Source organism: Oncorhynchus clarkii, chromosome 2, assembly GCF_045791955.1.
Source record: "Oncorhynchus clarkii lewisi isolate Uvic-CL-2024 chromosome 2, UVic_Ocla_1.0, whole genome shotgun sequence".
Taxonomy (NCBI): domain Eukaryota; kingdom Metazoa; phylum Chordata; class Actinopteri; order Salmoniformes; family Salmonidae; genus Oncorhynchus; species Oncorhynchus clarkii.
Window position 1 is genome coordinate 55,752,774 of NC_092148.1, and position 14,741 is coordinate 55,767,514.

Sequence of the window (14,741 nt, forward strand, 5' to 3'; positions counted from 1 at the left end):
ATCCTGTAAGGCTGGCCTGGTTGTAATGGATGTCTGGAGTAAAGCCCCAGACTCCTAATCCAATCCCTGGGCCAATCAACCAAGTGTTTAACCATCTTAGTTCCCTTGTTAGCTCCATGGGGCAGCCAATAAATGGAGGAGGAGGAGGAGGAGGAGGAGGAGGGGTGGAGAGGAGGAGGTTGAGGAGGGTGGTACACAGATCAGGAAGAGGAGGAGTAGAAGAAGAGAGAAGGAAGGATAGGAGGGTGGTATGGAGAAGGAGGAGAAAGAAGGAGATGAGGAGAGAGGAGAAAGAGGGAGGAGGGGTACGCAGAGGAGGAGAAGAAGAGAGAAGGAGAAGGAAGGATAGGAGGGTGGTATGGAGAAGGAGGAGAAAGAAGGAGATGAGGAGAGAGGAGAAAGAGGGAGGAGGGGGTACGCAGAGGAGGAGAAGAAGAGAGAAGGAAGGATAGGAGGGTGGTATGGAGAAGGAGGAGAAAGAAGGAGATGAGGAGAGAGGAGAAAGAGGGAGGAGGGGGTACGCAGAGGAGGAGAAGAAGAGAGAAGGAAGGATAGGAGGGTGGTATGGAGAAGGAGGAGAAAGAAGGAGATGAGGAGGAGGGGGTACGCAGAGGAGGAGAAGAAGAGAGAAGGCGGCGGAGGATAGGGAGACGGGATGGCAGCGTTGTGCATACAAATACTAGCGTGTGTACCAAACACACATGGTCAAACATATACACACTCACACACTACGTATACACACTATACACACTGGGGATCTCTTCGCAGAAGATTTAGTCTAGTCCAGCCTTATCGTCGTTCCTCGCTGTCTTTGTTTGTGAGATGAGGGGGCACAGTGAAGAGTGACACGAGTTTATCAGATCAACTCTGGCCTGGTGAGTTTCCTCTGGTGGGTTTTACCTGGCAAAAACATTCCTGGTTTCCCCAATGTGTGGTCTAGTCTGGGAAAAGAAGGAGAACATGAGAGACACGTTATGGGAAAATTGAAACTTTGGACGAAGCTCTATAGCATTTGTTAGTGTTTCATGTATGTGACAGAAATAAAGAGAGAGAGAGAGAGAGTAAGCTGAGAGAGAGAGAGAGAGAGAGAGTAAGCTGAGAGACAGATATAGATAGGGAGGAAGAGACAGACAGAGAGAGAGACAGGGAGAAAGAGAGAGAGCGAGAGCGAGACAGGGAGAAAGAAAGAGAGCGAGAGCGAGAGAACACAAAGTAAAAAGAGAGAGAGAGATATAATGGCCCACCTCCTCTGTAGCTCCTTAATGCGGACCATCATGGTGAGGTGTCCCTGGTTGTACTGCTCCATCACGTCCCTCACGTCGTACGGCTTCCTCGCTTGCTGTAGAGCGGGAATATTGTATTGTAGCAAACCAAACACAACACACACAGCACATTGTCACCCACGGTCATCCCTAGGGGACTCCCTCAGGTCAACAGTCGTCACTCTTGCTGCTGGTGGTTATCTGATCCACCTCTACGCAGACAACACCATTCTGTATACTTCTGGCCCTTCTTTGGACACTGTGTTAACAAACATCCAGACGAGCTTCAATGCCATACAACTCTCCTTCCGCGGCCTCCAACTGCTCTTAAAAGCAAGTAAGTATAAATGCATGCTCTTCAACCGATCGCTGCCTGCACCTGCCCGCCCGTCTAGCATCACTACTCTGGACGGTTCTGACTTAGAATGTGTGGACAACTACAAATACCTAGGTGTCTGGTTAGACAGTAAACTCTCCTTCCAGACTCATAAGCATCTCCAATCTAGAATTGGCATTCCTATTTCGCAACAAAGCATCCTTCACTCATGCTGCCAAACATACCCTCATAAAACTGACTATCATACCGATCCCTGACTTCGGCGATGTCATTTACAAAATAGCCTCCAACACTCTACTCAGCCAATTGGATGCAGTCTATCACAGTGCCACCCGTTTTGTCACCAAAGCCCCATATACTACCCACCACTGCGACCTGTATGCTCTCGTTGGCTGGCCCTCGCTTCATATTCATCGCCAAACCCACTGGTTCCAGGTCATCTATAAGTCTTAGCTAGGTAAAGCCCAGCCTTATCTCAGCTCACAGGTCACCATAGCAGCACCCACCCGTAGCATGTGCTCCAGCAGGTATATTTCACAGGTCATCCCCAGAGCCGATTCCTCCTTTTGCAGCCTTTCCTTCCAGTTCTCTGCTGCCAATGACTGGAACGAATTGCAAGAATCACTGAGGCTGGAGACTCACATCTCCCTCACTTGCTTTGGGTACCAGCTGTCAGAGCAGCTTACAGATCACTGCACCTGTACATAGCCCATCTGTGGATGGCCCATCCAACTGCCTCATCCCCATACTCTTTTTTTGCTCCTTTGCACCCCAGTATCTCTACTTGCACATTTCATCTTCTGCACATCTATCACTCCAGTGTTTAATTGGTATATTGTAATTATTTCGCCACAATGGCCTATTTATTGCCTTACCTCCCTAATCTTACCTCATTTGCACACACTGTATATAGACTTTTTCTATTGTGTTATCGACTGTAGGTTTATTTATTCCATGTGTAACTCTGTGTTGTTGTTTGTGTCGCACTGCTTTGCTTTATCTTGGCCAGGTCGCAGTTGTAAATGAGAACTTGTTCTCAACTTGCCTAGCTGGTTAAATAAAGGTGAAATTAAAAAAATTAAAAACACAGTGCTTTGTTGTTGCAGTGTGTATTGACGATGAGGAAGCCAAGGGAAGAGGGCCTGTTCAGCAGGCTTTCACTTGTTGTGTTGGGGGAGTTGTTTTGTGTGAGGAGAATGCTATCTTGTGACTGAGGTTGCATCACCCAATTGAACATGACGAGCCAGTATGGGGGGGGTCTGTTCACCATCTAGAAATAATGAAGTGATGAGAAGATGGTTGAGTGTGAAGACAGAAACCGTGACCTGTGTTTGTTGGTGACTGTTGGAGACGGCAACCACGTTCAGATCAGAAAGAGAGTTGTGGACGACTAAAGGCCAAGTGAGGCCATTCTGTGGTAGGTAGGTGCCTCGTCTCCTACAGCTGTGCAGTGAGAGACTCTAACCACACAAGCGGAGGTGAACAGGGTTCCCATGATACTGCGGCTGAACTGATGACAGGCCAGACACAGACGTGCAGGTGCAAGTTGCAGGCACCGACGCCGTCTTACACACACATACATTGTGCACTCCGCCCACACACTGCGTATATGCAAATGCAAGTGGGCACACGCACACACGGCAGTCCTGCAGCTGCACAACATTCCCTTGTGCTCACCCTCACCTTCCTTAGCAAGCACAACACTATTCTCTCTACCCTCCCTCCTCCTCCCCTCTCTTCCTCCACCCTGTCTTTTACCTGAAATTTCTGTCTGGCCACAAAGTACTTCATTCTCCGGAGTACTTTGACTGCTGCTTTGTGGGCGTGAGACAACCTGAGGGAGACAAACACAGTTAATTTGGTTGCACTGTCGAGAGGAGAACTGGCAAGAAAGGATTTCATTGTTCGTGACGCTGTATCCTGCGCACATGACAAATACAGGTTGATTTGATTTGTTCCAGCACACAAGGGGTTAAGCCTGCAGATGTTTCCCCTGTCTCAGTTGTATTTACTTATAAAAGCAACCTGGCTTGTTTTCTGCTCTCAAAACAACAGAACATTTGTACAACTTGCATGCTTCCAGCCATTCTAATTGGCTTGTACTGCATTCATTTATGCAGAATGTGTGTACCATGCAATGGCAAAACACATATGGCTTTGAGGGCTAGGAGAGTCCCCCTCCCTACCACACACACACACACACACACACACACACACACACACACACACACACAAAAAAACACCAACGCAGACACACTAACACATGCACGTGTGTGCACAAAAGCACACACACTCTCAAACAAACACACTGTGTGCTAGAACTGTATGATATCATCCTCTGGAACTAAACAGTTTCTCATACAACTCACGGATGTTGAACTCTGATGAACTTGTTGTTCGTCTGTAGGTTTCGCCGCAATATTAAAACTGTGAATTTGTGTCCTTCTGTGAATCTGGAACAACCAAACATCTTGTGTAATCTGAGTCACACACACACACACACACACACACACACACACACACACACACACACGCACACGCACACGCACACACGCGCACACACGCGCACACACGCACACACACACATAAACACACACACACACACACTGGCTCAACACGCCTCATTTGTGTCAACAAATGGGAAAACCACCGGCACTAAACTAAACACCATAACAGCACACATAGTAGCCTAGTTATAGCCGCAAGAGTACAGACCCACTTCTTCCATCACGCAAGTGCTTTGCATGATGTGTTGATGTTCGCTTGGCTTCACTGTCTAAGCTGAAATGCACAACAAGATGCACACAGATCTGGTAAAAAAAGAAATATGTGTTGTTGTGAGCCAAATGTGACTGTTGGAGATGACACGGCCATATTTGGGTGTACGTGTGAGTACGATACTTTGATGTGTGTGTGTGTGTGAGGGCAAAACTTGGGAGGGTGTTTATGTGCGTTTCGACTGCTGGCAACTTCCATGGGTCATGGGGTCATGGCTAGAGGATGACCACAGAGCAGTAGAGGAAGTGGTGACCTGCTAGCTAGATCTGGAAATAGGCCCTCAGAGTCTATTCCAGATCCGTTTGGATTATTTTTGGTCCGTGTATAGAATGTGTGCCCTCTCATTTTACAGTTTAACATTCAAGCGGTGGTTTCATATTTCTGGACTGTTATTGTATTGTTGTACTATGCTGTCTCTGTACTGGAGGTACTGTGTGCTAGGACTGCAGCGTGAGTAGTAATGGGCACTCAGTGACAACCCATGTGTCTCTGTCTGTTGCTTCTCTCTGACACTAGCTGTGCTGACAGATCAAAGAGAATGCAATCAATTCAATATGGATATTTTTTTGGGGGGGGGTCTGTCTTAAAAGCGGAGCTGAGATATCTGCTTTTCCTTCACGTGTGTTTTAAAACATGTGACCCTTCCCCTTTGGCCTTATCGCTGACATCAAGGGGGCTGGATAAGCCGCCCGGGATGGCGTTTGGAGTGCGTCTCGAGAGACGCCGGATTAACGCTGAGCGACGCCGCCGGATTCTTTAACAAGAACATTCTGAAGGAAGTCAGAGCGGGGACACCTTGTACAATAGCACAGAGATGAGAAACGGGCACAGGAACAAACGAGAGACAGAAGACAGAGTTGCCATCCCCTTCAAAGATAACGACACAACATAGTCTGCAAAGTCACCAAGTATGGAGATTAAAAGAATGTGGCCCCAAATCCCAAAAAAAACATCCTCCCATAACTAGAGAGAAAGTGTGTGCGTGTGACACACTTTGCCGGGCTCTGAGCGTGACTGTGGTGAGAGATAAGGTCTTCTCTGCTGAAGTGCTCCAAAGCAAATGAATGGCTCCATTCTGAAGGCAGCAGCCCTTTGTTGGGGGGATGTATGGGGGTACAAGACTTGTTGTGACTGCTGCGTTCCAGCCCTACAGCTGGCTAGCTGGTTCTCTGTGAAGAAGCACACCCTCCCGCCTTTGTGGAGTCAACAAGCCCAGTCTGAAGACTTCATTAGAGGGTAGGGACAACAAAAGGACTTAACAGACAATACACTGACAGGGGCCATAAAACATATGGATCAAAGCAGACTGCTGGGACTGCTTTTTCCGCCCTCAGATCTGGGCCTATACGAGGAAATGCACACGAACAATACCAAACAAAAAGCTGAGGCAGTTTCCCCCCCCCCTCCCTTCATTTTTGCACCCCCTCCTCCGTCTTCCCAAGTGCAAGGAGGATGTGTTTTTGCACCGAGTTGTAGATTGAACATAATTGGGAAAGAAAACACATGTAGGAAACAGAAAACACGTGCAGTTTCGATCACGGGACTGTTTCCTCCCTCGTTTCCCAAATGCACATGCATGCTTGGCAAGTGACCGTGATAAAAGAATAACATATTTTACACAACTTAAAGTCGGCCCCAGATGCGGCGCTCAACCACATTTGGAGTGTCAGCTTTCCCACATCTCTCTCTCTCTGGTTGATGACTCACAACACTTGCTGCTAGTCTCATTCTTCCTCTCCTCTCCTCTCCTCTCCTCTCCTCTCCTCTCTTTTATTTCTCCACACAACACAATGCATCACAGGGATCCTCTGGAGTCAGCAAGCGTTTCATCTCCCACACACAGACTTCAATATTGTTTTGATTGTCCTGTGCCGTATGATTTCAGGGCCAAGGGGGACGCGTGTTTATTCCAGTGAATACCCAGGCTTAAGACTGCCAACAGTCTTCCACAGACTCGCCATTCTTCACCAGGGCTACTGTGGTCAATTCAATTGGGTACAGTGTTGAGGAGAAATGAGTTGGTGTGGTCCTTTGAAATCCTGGACAGATTATAGCCACATGCCATCCATTGGCACTTGGAGGTTTCTCTCTTAATAAAGCTTTCTGGGTTGATTTTTCCAGGTGGTTACTTTAGAAACTTCATAGTAGTCCTTAGCAACAGTCCGCCTCTCTGCTGTTCCTTGGCTGGAGCCAGTCTAATATCCTGTCTGTGTTTCCTAGGAGCACACAGTGTAATAACGTCTGGGGACGGAGTCCGTCAGGGGAAAGAGGCTTTAGAGTCTAGAGTTACAGGTCGATGGTCAGAGCACAGCAAAGGCACAGGCCTGTGGTCGATGATCAGCTTCGGGAGGGGTCTTTGATCAATGCGAGAGGAAAACAGACACCCACAACATTTCTGTATCAAATCAGAAGAGGCCCTGGATTATCTCTACACTTTACACTTGAAATATGAGAGGGGTTTAATTAGCCGGGAGCCAGTAACTGTCTTTCATGTCAAATTCAGTCGGTGTGTTGTTGAATCATCAGCGAGACAGAGAGGTTGTTTGCTTGCAGGAGTCTGTCTCTAGTCTCTCTCTACCCTGCTGTGTATAGTTACTGGTGATGTGTGTTGTTGGTTAGTTACTGACCGCTCTCTCTCTCTCTCTCTGGTGGTGTCTGCTCCAGTTGTCTTTGTGTCTGCAGCCCCAGTCAGAGACAAGCAGGACCGATCAATAGACCTTGATCACACAATGTTTGAGACAATAGCAGGCTGCACTCAGCGCGGCCCGGCCAGGCTGGTAATGAGCACGTGAACACATGAAAGCCTGTGTATTTAATAGCTGACAACAAAGAGAGGAGAGGCCGTGATTTACGTGCCGTGCCATGTCACCACAGCAGAAATGAGGAACAGTGGGGCACGAAGCCTGCTGCAGCCTGCCACATCTGTCATACATTTCTGTCTCCTAGATTCACCGGAGGAAAGGGCTGGTTGACACTAGCATGGGGTGGTAGAGGACTCCGTTTCTCACTCTCTCTATCCCACACACACATAAATATACACACACAACCACATGCTAGTATCACGTGTATACACACACAAACACATCCTTCCACCACCCTGGTGTAATTCTAAAGGTACTGCAATTTGAGGTTTGATTTCTAAATGGTTGAGAGAGAACCAAACAAAGAAAATTGCATCTCTAGAATGACTGAGTATATCATTCTGACCAAAACCCCACCCACATTTAATGAACCCACTTTCACAACGTGCGATTACAGAGGAGAAATGGAAAAGGGTCCCTCGTTGCTGATAGAGGTGAACGCTCGAGCCAAACAGAGTTGAACAGTTGAACTTTGACCACCCTGGACCCTGTGCTTGGACAATACCAGGAAGAAAACCTCAAGTTAAGGACATGCGCACCCACGCACACACCCGAACACACACAGAAATACAATTATTGTTGGACAGGGTTTAGTGAGTAATGTCTAGTTCTCAGGTGCAGGCTACACACCTCTACAGACCTCCAGACATCAGTAGGTCCTGAGTCCTGCTCTCAGAGTTCAGCTGACAGAAACAGTAAAGGCACTTCGGCTCGTGTCCGGGTGTGGGTTAAAGGAAAACTCCACCCAGAAGGGCATCATTACACAGATGATTTCTGTACTTTGAAAGCTACATACACTGTATCTTGCAAACTTGAGTGCTGACAAGCAAAAAACATCCCGGGACTATTTCAACACTGGACTAATGAAACAAATATCAAAAGGTCGGTTTTGGGTGGAATTTTCCTTGAACTCATTATTTCCTAAGGGCTAAGTGACAGAGTAGGCTACTTCCCTATGAATGTCTGGACATGTCAATAGTGGATCTGCTACTGTTAAACAATACTACTACTACATGTAAATCACTTCTACTACAGCTTTAGTTATGCAAAACAGCACACAGACAGATTCAGGATGTCATTGAAATGATTATGTTTGTACAGAACCGGATTTTTCACTTTGCATACTTGGGCTGGCTAGATACAGTAAAGAGCAACCAATCCACAGGTGAATAGGCGAAACCATTTTTTGAAATACAGTTTTATCTTATTTATTTAATGATGGAAAGTCAAAGAACAGTCCAAGAACTCGCTTAAGGGTGATTTGATTTGATTCGATAAATGTGCGAGTGAAAGAAAGAAAGAAGCTCTGACCTCAGCTTCACAAAATCTCCTTAATTAGGGAAGTGGTGATGTTGGAGGTTACCTAAGCTAAGGAGGTTATTCAACAAAGGAGCCGACAAGAGCAGAGCAGGAGCTACCCCTTCCATAGAGAGAGGAGGGGAAGGGGAAATGTCTCTGATTGGTTTGGGCATAAACAGCCCTTTAAATAAGTGGTAAAAGGCTGACTGACTGACTGACTGACTGACTGACTGACTGACACTGCCATATTAGGAGGGGAGGAGAACCACCACATGTACCACCACACATGTACATTGCACAATCATACACACAGAAGCACAAGTCTCCATACCTACACATATACAGTAAACGAACATAGACCTCAACTCCGGAGCACAGTCACACGCCTCCCCTCCCTCCCATGTCAGCCTGGGCTACAGTATCGGGGTGCAGGTTTTGGTGATGTGGTGGGGAGTGTGTATGTGCGCGCGTGGGTTGGTGTGTGTGGGGGTATGATTGAGAAGTTGGCGAGGAAGGGGAGGGGTATTGGGTTTCTCCAGTGGAGGACAGGCTAGGGAGAGAGGTGCCGAAGCAGGAGCTATAATTCATGGTCTAATAGGATTTGGTGCTGTTTAGCAGGATTAGTGCATGTTAGAGAAATACTCCCTTTATAGCTGCCAGTTAGGGGTCCTGGAAAAACACCACACTGGACCCTTGTTTTAAAAAAAATACATTTCTGTGATTACCCCCTCCAGCGGAGGCCCTGGCTCAGTAGAAGCGTCTTTCCTATAGCCGGCTGTATTGGGATTAAATTGGCTGCTTCTTTCATAGGCGTATGATAATCCGAGCACATGAGCCCAGCGTGGGGATGTGAAGAGGGGGACTGTGTGTGTGTGTATGTGTGGTTGTGTATGTGTGGTTGTGTTTGTGTGTGTGTGTGTGTGTGTGTTTGTGTATGTGTGGCTGTGTTTGTGTGTGTGTGTGTGTGTGTGTGTGTAAGAAGTTAGAAGGAACAATTAGAGACACCTTCTTTTTGGGGAGCCAGGGGCTGCTGGAGGTGCGGTCACAGGCTTGCCCACATTCGTTCAGCCTGACTTAGCTCTCTCTATGGGCCCAGCCAACGGGAGGGAGAGACAGAGAGAGGGAGAGGGAGAGGGAGAGAGAGAGAGAGAGAGAGAGAGAGAGAGAGAGAGAGAGAGAGAGAGAGAGAGAGAGAGAGAGAGAGAGAGAGAGAGAGAGAGAGAGAGAGAGAGAGAGAGAGATGGAATAAGCCCAGAAGGCAGAGAGAGAGGCTGACCCTGTGCCTCCAGAGCTGAGGGCTTCCTTTCAGAAGCTAGGCAGGATTATAAAACCATTCTTTCTTTGAAAGAAGTTATTCTTCCATTCTTGTTTTTGTGGTAAAATGGGTGGGGGGGGAGGGGGGGTATGGGGGTCTGGCTGACATTAAAGCCTTGTGTTTAATTACTCTATTCTCTTCTGATCAGCCCTTTTGTTCCCCTTCAGCTGTGGGGAGGCCTGGTTGGCTTCTCTACAGGGTGGTGTGTGTGTGTGTGTGTGTGTGTGTGTGTGTGTGTGTGTGTGTGTGTGTGTGTGTGTGTGTGTGTGTGTGTGTGTGTGTGTGTGTGTGTGTGTGTGTGTAATAGAAAGAGTTATAAAGAAAGAAAGAAAGAAAGAAAGAAAGAAAGAGAGATACACCAAACTTTCTCGCTGTGCCTACAGTATTAAAAAGTTCCCTTCACTACCCGCTATGTGCTCCCTCCCTCTGTCCAGATCAGTAGAGGGAGACACCTGCCACTAGAAGAGAGAGAGAGAGAGACAGTGTGTGTGTGTGTCTGTGTGTGTGTGTGTCTGTGTGTGTGTGTGTGTGTGTGTGTGTGCCTACTTGTAAACAGTATGGTTATGTTATATAAAATGTGGTGAAATTGACCATATTAAATGACAGAAGGGCATGTACGTGATAGACCTGGCATACATGATTATGATGGCCATCATCCTTCTTGACAGTGTCATAAAGTGTATTTTCTTAGTCCAAGTAAAGTGACACAGGCTGGTCATAACGCTTCATGACAGAGCCATAAAATGTATTTTCCATTACGATGGGGGAAAAAAAAATCACTGTAAAGAATTCATTAAAACGACAACAAAAAAAGGGAATTAACTCGAAATTGCATTATTTATTCAAGTTTGTTTTTGCAGCCTCACTCGAGGTCTTCACCTCCACCACTGGATGCAACAGATGCATTACTTTCTCTGGAAAATATAGCTCAGCAAAGAACAGGAATCAGAAAAGAGGATGCTACAATGCAGTGGCACCGTTAAAGAAATCTGAAAACTTCACACCAAATATATTATGAGAATAGCAAACATTTTCAGGCAAGTTCAAATACATTACAATCCCTTTTATAACATAGCTAAAGCTAGCTCTCCACTGTTCATGTAGCTAGCAAGCTAATGTTAGCTACCCTATCACTAAAGATGGTGGTGTACAAAACAACTAAATACACCCATGCCTTGTTGGGGCAACAGCAGTACATTTGATTCACTCTATATACTGTATATATAGTGATAATTGTACAAAAAAAATCTAGAAGAGGCCTGTGTATTAAATGTAACTCATACCCATAATAACAACTAGCTAAATATGGCAGGCTAGCTAGCGCCTAGCGCTGAGTTAGCTAACGTTAACGGTTAGCATGCGACCTTTAGATACACATAAAAAAAAGTAACTTTATAAAATACTTATCATTAGCGTGGGTCATATGTACTCATGAAAATATACTTAATACGAGCCATCGTATTAAAATTACACGCGAAAACATTAATAACGAAAATATTTTTTTTCTGAGACGCCATCTTGTCTCATTGATTTACATACAAACTCAGCTAGCCATATTTGGCTACACTTATATGAAGGGAAAAATCTCTCTTTTTTTCCACTCGGTCAAAACAGTTAAATTATAAATAAAGACTACGGGAAAACTCATCATGGTTTAGATAAACATGCTATATCTCTAGATTTCAAAAACGAAATCACGCTTGTAAATATTACAAACTTGAAAACAGGATGAATAAGAAAACACTGACAACTGACAATTATGCACTGGGCTTCTCTTCCTCCTTCTCTTCTTCCAACGTATGAAGTGTGCGCCTGCAGCTAACAGTTTGAATGTCTCCCCCTAGTGGTAGCGTTAAATATACATGTAGCTATATTAAAGCAAAACCCTGGAGGACTACAATAATAATGTGGTGAACAAACAAACTTAGATTCTATATATTTACATATTTTGGAATCAATCACAGGAGGTTTTTTGTCCTGCTCCTGCAATAATCCCAGTCATCAGCGACAGAGCATGGGCTAAGTACATGTTTGACATCAATGTGTGAATAATTACAATGGTAATAAAATTGAAATTTTTTGGAAATGTTATATAACATACTATTTACAAGTAGAATGGAATGGTTTACCTTGTGTGGTAGGATTTGTGCGCTTTGACACTGGTGTCATAACCAGCCATAAAATATTGCTATATATGTCTCAACACATCTAAATATACAGTATGTGTCATGACAGTGTTGTGACAATGTTATATGACATGGTTAAATAAAATGTTACTGTAATTTCAGTGTGTGTGTGAGTGTGTGTGTGTCACACACCACTTTCTCTCTCTCAGTTTCCTTAGGGCCTAAGGAAACAGCGAGAGGGAAATTGGTGTGGCCTTTCTTTGTATGAGTAGTCAACCTGACAGGAGAGAGAGAGAGAGAGAGACAGCGAGAGAGAGCGAGATCGAGAGCGAGAGATTAAAAGGAGTGAGAGATAGAAGAAAATTCTGGAAATGCTCCTGACATGCAGCACTTATCTCCTCCCTGGGGGCATGAAGGTAGGAGGCCCTCCTAGGCCCCGTCAGGAGCCCCACTGCCCCTCAGCAATAGAAGTGATCCATCACACACACATGCATACCCGCACACACACACCACAGAGTAATTAGGCTAGCAGCAGGGTCACTCGTCCAAACAAGGTGCCAGTGATAGACAGAAGGGCTGTCTCTATAGGCTAGGCTGAGAGGGAGACGAGAGGAGAGTCACGGGAAGACAGGAGGGAGGCATATTTGAGGCACTAGGAAGGGCTCCACTAGAGTGGCATGGAACCCCCTCTCTGTTGTTTGGGTAAGGGTGGGGTTGAGGAGGGGGAGGACTAGTAATGAGTCGTGCATAACTCCAAATATTAATTGGTAGAAACTACAGCATGCATAGAGAGTATACTGGTAAACAAAAGCTTAAAATAAGAAACAATTCAAGAAGGGTGAACTTTTGTGACCAATGGGAAAGGAAGAGAACTGCTGTTCTATGGAAAGTATGCCAAAAGTTAAAAGAGCTGAAGTTGCAATGAGTTGGCCTGACTTTTCCAATCCCCTAGTGAGGAAAGAGAGGAGAGGATACCATTACAGGTAAAGGATATGGTGGAGCCCAGGCCAAACACCAAGACTTCACTTCACTGGAACTGAACACGGGGAGGAAATCACTATGAACAGGCTGACTCACACACAACTAAATCTTTCTTTCTGTTTCTCCCTCTACCTCACTTCACCCTCTCTTTCTACCTTCTTTCTCCTTTTTTCACTATGACTTTCTCACTGAACTTCAGAGTAAACTAAGCCAAAGTGGAGAAATTGAGATCTTAATAACATTTGTTCTGACAATGTGAGAAATAGACAGTGACAGAAAGACAGTGAGGATGCCAGAAAGAGAGACAGACAGAGCTAGCCGGCCAGCCAGTAAGTCAGATGAACAGGCAGCCAGAAAGACAGAAACAGCCAGGGAGACAGACAACCAGCCAGTCAGATGAACAGGCAGCCAGAAAGACAGCGACAGCCAGGGAGACAGACAACAAGCCAACCAACCAGCCAGTCAGATGAACAGGCAGCCGAAAGACAGCGACAGCCAGCCAGCCAGATAACCAGCCAGCCAGTGGTTATAAGGGTATAATAGAGCAGGTGGGGAATGTACAGCATCAGATGAGCTGCATGTCCTGGCAGAACCCTATTTTACAACGTGTTCCAGTCCCTCTCCTCTCCAGCATACAATTAACATTTATAATTACAGAGGTTTGCAAGAGACAGAGATAGACAGACAGAGAGAAAAGAGAGAGATGGTGTGAATGGGTTTGTCTCTGTCTCACTAAATAACTGTTGCTTGGGAGAAAGATGTTAGGGATAACATAGGATGAATTACATTTTTTTTTTGCTAAAATAGTAATTGCTTGCCAAAAATGTAATTTTTGAAAGGCAAATATTTTTTTTTATAGCTATTATGTAATGCAAATCGAGGTGAGGGCGATGGAAATGCTTTTGGCGGTTGATCTGCTTCTGTTCTGTGGGTGGCACTGCGTGATCTTTTGGGCTAAGCAATGGGATATCATGAAAAAAAGAGAGTCCATTTTAAACAAAGCAAATAAAAGGACTAACAGTACAGAAAGATAGCAATAAAAAACGTACCATAGAGGCTCAGAATAAGTTAGAGGAAAAACAAAAAGAAATGGAGGAACATATTCATGAAAGATCAAGTGTAATATATTATTTAAAAAACAATGCAAAATGGATGGAACATGTCACCCGTTTCAGGAAACTAGGCGTATGTCGCGGGTCACAACGTCACAGGAGAGCCGCTTGAGCGTAAACTTTTTATCAAAATGTGTTTCTTGGCAGAAATGCCTTCTCAAACATGAATACAATTGTTAAATTATGAGCCTAGTTGGTTTAGCAAAAGAAAAAGGCAGCAACCTCCCCGCTGGCCATGATTGGCTGAGATAATGTGTGGGCTGGACATGCCGAGAGATGAGTTTGAATTGGTCTGCCATATAGCACACTTCTGTCTATTTGAGCTGGTCAGTATGTCTAGGTAATCCTGTCTAACGCAGCTTTTTGAAAATGTTTTATTAAAACTGCATAAGTGTTGCTCTCCACCTTCTGGAAGACTGAGTTTTTAAATAAGTGGAATTCAAGTATGATAGCTAAGGAGATGGAGAAAACACCTGTCACCGGATTACATCTTCAAACTAAGGGCAACCATGGCATCCGAAAGGAGATGTGTCCAACCATGAATTATGTATACAGGTTAGCTAGCTACATTTTCAGATATTACATGTTTCTAATTTTGACAGAAAGAGATATTTGCTTAGCTAGCTATAGCCTAAAGTTAGCTAGCAAACATTGAACCTGGTGGTTAGCT

The 14,741-nt window shown here is 45.3% G+C and overlaps 1 pseudogene; it reads right to left on the bottom strand.

Annotated features, from left to right (window-relative positions):
• The window catches only part of LOC139377666 (potassium voltage-gated channel subfamily KQT member 1-like), a 253,531-nt pseudogene that overhangs the window by 103,941 nt on the left and 134,849 nt on the right, over positions 1–14,741 (bottom strand).